An 8,809-nucleotide genomic window follows, 5' to 3' on the forward strand; every position below is an offset into this window, starting at 1 on the left:
GCATAACATATTCCTATTCAACATCACACCAAGGTCTTTAACTGCTTCCTTGTTTGTGATTGTCTCATTATTAGGTCCTTTATATGCATATAGCATTCCTACTTTATCACCATAGTTCATTGATTCAAATTTATCAGAGTTAAATACCATCCTATTTATCTCTGCCCATTTATATATTTTGTTTAGGTCTCTTTGTAGCGAGTTCCTATCTTCATCACAAGCAATTTCTCTACTTATTCTTGTGTCATCTGCGAAACTTCTTACTACTGAGTCCTTAACATTACTGTCTATGTCTGCAATCATAATCACAAACAGCAATGCAGCTAACACCGTACCCTGTGGTACACGGATATTACCGTAGCTTCATCCGATTTCTCATCGTTTGCAATCACTATCTGTTTTCTATTTTGCAAAAATTCTTTTATCCATCTTCCTACTTTGTCAACAATGTTATGTTTTCTAATTTTTTTCGCTAATATATTATGATCTACCTTGTCAAAAGCTTTTGCAAAGTCTAGGTAAACCACATCTGTATCTTTTTCATTTATCATATTTTTATATATGCTTTCATGGTGGACTAACAGTTGGGTTTGTGTACTTTTTCCGGGTACAAAACCATGTTGTCCTATATTGAACAATCTATTTTTCATTAAATGTTTCATTATATTTTTTTCATTACCCTTTCATATACTTTCATAATATGAGATGTCAGACTCACAGGCCTATAATTACTTGCCTCTAGTCTTGAACCACTTTTGAAAGTAGGAGTAATATATGCTAATTTATGCTCATCATAAATCTTGCCTGTATCTATACTTTGCCTTAATAATATTGCTAGCGGCTTTGCGATTGAATGAACCACTTTCTTTAACAATATGGCAGGTACTCCATCTGGTCCTGCTGCTGATCCATTTTAATTTCATTAATAGCCTGCACAATATCGGCTTCTGTAATATCTATATCTGATAAGTATTCAGTATTTTCATCTCTTATTTCTGTATCATTATCTTCATTGTCAATTCTAGGTGTAAATTCACTCTTATATCTTTCTGCTAATATGTTACATATTTCCTTTTTTTTCATTCGTTAATCGCCCTTCAATTCTTAGAGGGCCTATTTCTACTCTTATTTTATTCATCTTTTTTTGCATATGAATAAAAATTTTAGGGTTTTGCTTGATATTTTGTAGTGTCATTTCTTCTAGGTTCCATTTTTCATTTTCTTTTGATTGTATAATCTTTTGTTCTGCATTTTCTATCTTACTTTTTAGTTCCATCACTTTCCATGCATTCTTTTCTTTTGCAAGAGCTTTTTTTTCCACTTTCTAATTTTCTGGAACAAGATCCTTCTGTCTCTTGGAATTCGTGACTGATGCTTACTTTTTTCTTCGGTATATATTTTTCCACTATTTCCTCTAATATTTTATATAATATATCGGTATTTACCTGTATATCATCACTTACAAATATGTTTTCCCATTCTTTGTTTAATTCTTCATTTATTTTTGACCAATTTATATTCTTACTATAGAAATTGTATTTTCCATATCCTTCCCATTTTTTCGTCTCTTGCTTTTCTTTGTTTTCGTATGTTCTGGAACGGACTGTTAATTCTATGACATTATGGTCCGAAATACTCGTGTTATATACTATTATTTCTTTAACATAGTTCACCTCATTCACAAATACTAGGTCTAAAATATTATCCTTTCTTGTTGGTAGGTGATTTATTTGCTGAATGTTATGTTCTAGTAGCATATCTAATAGCTTTTCAAATTGCCTCTTATCTTCTGCACTACTATTGCTCTCTTTTTATATGTATAAATACAACCACAGTCTCCTATTCGTTCTTTCCATTCTACAAAAGGAAAGTTAAAGTCTCCGGTTAGGAGTATAGTCCAGTCCTTGTGATTTCTACATATTTCATCCAATTTTTCAATTATTATGTCAAACTCTTTAGTATTAGGGGTCTATATATTACAATGTTCACTAATTTTTTCAGATTCAAATTCTACCGCTATTAATTCACATTCTGTGTTACTATATTTCTCACAGATTTTTTCCTTGATTGGCATCTCTCCCATATATCGCGGTTCCCCCTTGATTTCTATTTTTTCTATCTGATCTATAAGTTTGGAAACCCTTTATCTGGTCATCATTACCAGTCTCTTGGGAATACCAGGTTTCACTTATATTCAATATTTCTATTTTTCATTTTGGGTTAGTTCTTCTAAGAACTCTATCTTTCTTTTGAGTTACTCGAAACTAGACCCTGCGCGTTCATCACTATGATTGTTTGCATATTATCTCCATTATCTAATATGGGTAATAATAAGGATTTTCCCATGTCTCTTTCCTGTTCTGATATGTTGATCTTTTTTCATTTCCAGAAATTCGTACATTAAAAATCCAACTTTTCCATTATATTTGTTCTTCCAGCTTCATATTTATTCACTTTGTGCATAAACCTGCACTTATCTCCATATCTGCACCATCCCCTTGCATCATAGATACATTGCTTGTTCCTTGTGCTATATCTAGGTGCTGATGGCTCATATCGTGGTGCTGACTTTTCATAATGTGTTGTTGGCTTGCTTTTTGCCTTCATCACATGATCTTTGTTCTTTTCTTTATTTGTTTCATTTTTTCCTTGGTTTTTATATGTATTTGATTTTTTGATTTTGATTTTGGTCTTTCATGGCTACAGGATGCATGTACCTACATTTCTTATTAAACCTACATCCATTTCCTTCTTTCCAGTTTCTACATATTTTTGGATGTAGATCTCTGCATTCCTCTTCATAGCCATCTAGATATGCACATTTGCCATATATCTCATAATTGTGACATATCTTGGGATGTTTGTAATAACATCTTTCACCAAACCTGCAATTCCCTCTTTTCAAAAAGGGTGCATACTGTGTCTTTCTTTTTTTTTTTTTTCTTGTTCATTCCCCTCAGTATGGAGATCCGTACAACCTCTTTGGGATTTTATTTGTGATTTATCAGGTCATAATTTATTTCTTCATATGTATGTTGCTGTATTGCCTCATATGTAGAATCTATGAGTTTCTCTGCATCCATACTATTATCCTGTTCTTTGTTTTCATTAATCTTTTCTCTCTCTTCAGTCTTATTTTCTTTCTCTATTTTCTCATCTTCCTCTTTCTTCATCTTCTTCATCTTCTTCATCCTCCACAATCTGTACATTAAGTCTTGATTTAATGACCAGTCTATCCATACTAGAGAGAGAGAGAATAGAGAAAGAAGAGATTTAGAATTACTTAAAAGGAAAGTTGAGAGAGAGAGAGAGAGAGAGAGAGAGAACAGAAAAGAGAGGACCGTACACTCACCCAGTCAAGCCAAAATCACTGCCAACGTATTTGATTTAGACGTTGCCAAGATTTGAAACTGAGAGAGAGAGAGAGAGAGAGAGAGAGAACGAGAGAGAGAGAGAGAGAGAGAGAATTTGGTTTGCCTGGAAAAGAGAGAGAGAGAGAGAGAGAGAGAGAGAGAGAGAGAGAGAATCATCTGAGAACTCTGAATTCGGCCGTTTTGTAGATTGTAGGATCCAAGGAAAGAGAGAGAGATGGAGAGAAGATTGTGAGAGAGAGAGAAGAGAGAGAGAGAATGGAGTTTTTAAGATTGCATGATTCAGGAATCTTGAGGAAAGAGAGAGAGAGAGAGAGAGAGAGAGAGAGAGAGAGATGGGAGAGAGAAGATTGTATGAGGAAAAAATCTTAAAGAGAGAGAGAGAGAGAGAGAGATTAGAGAGAGAGAGAGAGAGAGAGAAAGAGAGAGTGAACTGGCAGGACAAAAGGAAAGAGATTTTAGAGAGAGAGAGAGAGAGAGAGATAGAGAGAGAGAGAGAGAAGAGAGAGAGAGAGAGAGAGAGATTGTAAAGCAAAAGAAAAGAGAGAGAGAGAGAGAGAGAGAGAGAGAGAGAGAGAGAGAGAGAGAGAGAGAGAGAGAGAGAGAGAAGAGCTTTTACAGGACAAAAGGAAAGAGAGAGAGAGAGACAGAAGAGAGACATCACGAGAGAGAGAGAGAGAGAGAGAGAGAGATTCAGTATGAAGAGGCAAATGTTCCAGAGTTGAGAGAGATTACCAGAGGACAAAAGATTAAAGCTTATGAGAGAGCTTGAGAGAGAGAGAGAGAGAGAGAGAGAGAATTCCCTTTAGAGAGAGATTAGAGAGAGAGAGAGAGAATGCCTTTTAATAAAAGGAAAGAGAGAGAGAGAGACGCTTTCAGAGAGAGAGATAGAAAGAGATTTAAGAGAGAGAAAGAAAATTCCTTGGGAGAAGTTCAATGGTTCCAAAACCAGAGAGAGAGAGAGATCAGATCAGAGAGAGAGAGAGAGAGAGAGAGAGAGAGAGAGATTACCTGCGTTGTCACGTTTTTGTTCAAGAGGTCAGATACGAGATACGAAGAGAGAGAGAGAGAGAGAGAGAGATAGAGAGAGAAATAGAGAGATAGACTTGAAGAATCATTTGTACAAAAGGAAAATGTATTTAGGAAAAATATTCTAGAGAGATAGAGAGAGAGAGAGAGAGAGAGAGAGAGAGAGAAAGAAGAGGAGAGATCATCACAGGACAAAAATTAAAGAGAGAGAGAGAGAGAGAGAGAGAGAGAGAGAGAGAAAAAAATGGGGAGGCGATCTCAGAAAAAGAGAGGAGGCGATTGCCTCAGAAAAAAAAGAGAAAGAAAGAGAGAGACAAGCCTGGCAGGACAAAAGGAAAGAGAGAGAGAAAGAGAGAGACTTTCAGAGAGAGAGAGAGAGAGAGAGAGAGAGAGAGTTAGAGAGATTGCCCTCAAAAAAAAGAGAGATTAGAGAGAGATCCCTAGTTAGAGAGAGAAAGAGAGAGAAATTTGCAGAGTAAAACCCATTGGTAATGCTTGGACAAAAGGAAAAAAAAAGAGAATGAGAGAGAGAGGAGAGAGTTTAGAGACCCCAGAAAATTATTAAAAAGGAAATCAACGTAAAAGAGAGAAAGCTTGAGAGAGAGAGAGAGAGAGAGAGATACAGAGAGAGAGAAACATTTACGTACTGAGATTGCAGTTGGGACAAAAGGGAAACCAAGAGATATATTGTAAAGAGAGAGATTGAGAGAGAGAAATGAGAGATTAGAGACGGAGATACATGGATTCAAAAAAAAGGAGAGAGAGAGATAAGAGAGAGAGAGAGAAAGAGAGAGAGAGAGAGAAATGTATGAGAGATTTTTTCCTCGTGACTGTTTAGGACAAAAAAATGGAAAGAGAAGAGAGAGAGAGATAGAGATTTTAGAGAAACCGGTGAGAGAGAGAGAGAATAGAAAAAGTAGAGAGAACTTAATGGCCAGCCTGAAAATTGTTGAGAGATTTCTTCCATTCCGTCATTTCAAAAGGAAAGAGAGATGAGAGAGGAGAGAGAGAGAGAGAGCGAGAGAGAGAGAGAGAGAGAGAAGAGAGAGAGATGTTTTGATTTGTTGGCAAGGAAAGAGAGAGAGAGAGAGAGAGTCCGTTCAGAGAGAGAGAACAGTCCATCGGTAGACTGAGAGAGAGATTTTTTTAAACGGATTACAAAAGGAAAGAGAGAAAGAGAGAGAGAGAGAGAGAGAGAGAAGAGAGAGAGAGAGAGAGAGATTGAGAGAATTGCCTTTAACAAATTGAGTCAGCATTAAAATATTTGAACAAGATTTGAATAGAGAGAGAGAGATGGCAGAACATTGCTCTTTGCGAACAAAAAAAGAGAGAGAGAGAGAGAGAGAGAGAGAGGAGAATAAAGAGAGAGAAGAGAGATTTGATTTAGGACAAAAGAAAAGAGAAGAGAGAGAGATTCCCCAAATTATTTTATTTTAGAGAGAGAGAGAGAGAGAGAGAGAGAGAGAGAGAGATTGATCTGAGTTTCAATTACTTCTTCAAATCTAAAGAGAGAGAGAGAGAAAGAACTCTCCCTTATTCCTGTCAGGACAAAAGGAAAGAGAGAGAGAGAGAGAGAGAGAGAGAGAGAGAGAGAGAGAGGGAACCCCAGAGAGTAGAGAGAGAGAGAGTAGACAGATTGCTAGACAAAAGGTCGAGAGAGACTGAGAGAGAGAGAGAGAGAGAGAGAATTGCCTGTTGGACAAAAAGGAAAGAGAGAAAGAGAGAGAGAGAGAGAGAGAGAGAGAGAGATTTACAGAGAGAGAGAGAGAGAGAGAGAGAGAGAGATATAAGGAGAAAAGTTAAGATTATTAATATTTTTGTTAATGAGAGATGGAGAGAGAGAGAGATGAGAGAAATGAAGAGAGATTTCGATCCTTGCATTCAACAAAAGCCATCAGAGATAGAGAGAGAGAGAGGAGACTGAAAGAGGAGAGAGAGAGAGAAAGAGAGAAGAGATTGCTTATGATGAGGACTCAAAAGTGAAAGAGAGAGAGAGAGAGAGAGAGAGAGAGGAGAGAGATGAATGCCTGGCAACAAAAGTCTAAGAGAGAGATTCGAGAGAGAGAGAGAGAGAGAGAGAGAGAGAGAGAGAGAGATTGCCTGGCAGGACAAAAGGAAAGAGAGAGAGAGAGAGAGAGAGAGAGAGAGAGAGAGAGATTGCCTGGCAGGACAAAAGGAAAGAGAGAGAGAGAGAGAGAGAAGAGAGAGTAGAGATTGCCTGGCAGGACAAAAGGATTCATTTTAGAGAGAGAGAGAAATGAGAGAGAGGAGATTGCCTGTCAGGACAAAAAGGAAAGAGAGAGAGAGAGAGAGAGAGAGAGTAAAGAGAGAGAGACTGCCAATTTACAAAAATAAAGAGAGAGAAGAGATAATAGATAATAGAGAGAGAGAGAGAGAGAGAGAGAGAGAGAGAGAGAGGAGTTGTATAAAGTAACACAAAAAGGAAGAGAGAGAGAGAGAGAGAGAGAGAGAGAGAGAGAGAGAGAGAATTTTTCAAAAAAAAAAAATCCAGGGAGAGGAGAGAGTTTTGGAGAGAGAGATTGAACAGAGAGTTGCAGAGAAGATTCATAGCAAAATTCAAAAAAGGAAAAGAGGAAAGAGTCCTTATCACAGAGAGAGAATTTAGAGATTGAGAATTTAGAGTTATTATTAATCAGAAAAAGAGAGAGAGAGAGAGAGAGAGAGAGAGAAAATATAGAAAGAAAGAGAAGAATGATTGATATAGAATCAGATCACTCGCTTTATGGAGATTGAAGAATAAATATAAGGTTCTTAGATTGATGACGTCAGTAATGAATGGGGAACCGAACAGATTCCCGAAAGGTCTCTTCTCTACAGATTCATCTTTAATTATATTTGTTTCTCCATTTTTATTATCATTATTATTTCTATTATTATTATTATGTGACTGACGTGATCATGGCGTCTAAGAACCTGGCTGCTCCTTCTTCAACTCTCCATAAGTAGTGATCTGTCTATCTATCTATCATTCGTCTCTCTCTCTCTCTCTCTCTCTCTCTCTCTCTCTCTCTCTCTCTCTCTCTCTCTTCCCTCGAAAGCAGCTGAAGAAGCACCATGAATCAATTGTTAGGAGAAAGAGGGTTGAGGAGAGTAAGATGGAAGAAGGAGGCTGTGCAAGGAAGGGTTTCAAACTAATTCAGTCCAAAGCAGCTCGAGATTGTTCCCCAGCACAGAGGCAAAAAAGCCAGCAGTTTGAAGCCGGGATGTCATGTCATCACCGAGAGCAGATGCACCGGTTGTCAGTCATCATATTGTTATGGACGCCAAGAAAAAAAAAAAAAAAAAATTTTAGGAAATGTGAAATTCCCCAAGGAAGAAAAACAGCACTAACGAAGTAATCGGACAAAGAGGGAGAGGCAATTTACACCTAACAAAAGGGATGTGAAGAAAAAGCAAGTGACAAATTACATTACAAACTGGAGAATCCTTACTTATACTCTCTCTCTCTCTCTCTCTCTCTCTCTCTCTCTCTCTCTCTCTCTCTCTCTCTCTCTCTCGAATTCAACCTACCGGAATCCTGACAATTAGTTTTTCATGACGAGGCTTCATTAGAATAAGTGAACCTATGCAAGAGAGGTCTGTTCTCTTCAGGGGAGGGAGGGAAAAATCCTGAGTGCAGGCGTTTGTGTTCTCCTCAGTCAGTCAGATCTGAGTCAGAATGAGGAACAGGGTCATTTTCAGTCACACGAGGTCAAGAAATCATCTCCGTAATGGAATAGAATGGAATATAGAGTTTAGGCCAAAGGCCAAGCACTGGGACCTATGAGGTCATTCAGCGTTGGAAAGGAAATGAGAGTAGGTAGGTTTGAAAGGTGTAACGGGAGAAAAACTTCAAAGCAGCTGAAGAAGAAGAAGAACACTATGAAATCAGTGTTAGGAGAGGGTTAAGGATAGCAAGATGGAAGAAAGAGAATATGAAAGGAGGCAGAGTAAAAGGAACGAAAGGGGTTGCAGCTAGGGACCGAAGGCACGCTGCAGAGAACCTTTAGTCATGCCTACAGTGCACCCCATGAGGTGCACTGATGGCATTAACCCCACATGGAGGTTCTGTGGTTTGAGCCCACGGCGGCAAATGATGGATTGAAAGCCTATCTGCTTGTGAGATGTTGCGTCAAAAGACTCACTCACTCCAGAACTTCTCGTGGGGAAACTGAACTGACGTGAGAGAGGAGATGGTAAGTTAGCCGGATCACTGCTACGGTCTGCGTCACTGTTAACTTAGTCTGGTGGCAACACTCGTAGCAGAGGGTTTTCGAGCAAGGAGGAAGCAAAAGAATACTGAAAGAACACAAAGAGCTTTCTTGAAAAGCACTCCACAAGCGGGGCTTGAGGGCCTCGAAGAAACAGTGCTTGAACACCCCAGAGCCTTTTGTCTCCAAGAAACATTC

The sequence above is a fragment of the Macrobrachium rosenbergii genome, chromosome 12 (assembly GCF_040412425.1).
Source record: "Macrobrachium rosenbergii isolate ZJJX-2024 chromosome 12, ASM4041242v1, whole genome shotgun sequence".
Classification (NCBI taxonomy): domain Eukaryota; kingdom Metazoa; phylum Arthropoda; class Malacostraca; order Decapoda; family Palaemonidae; genus Macrobrachium; species Macrobrachium rosenbergii.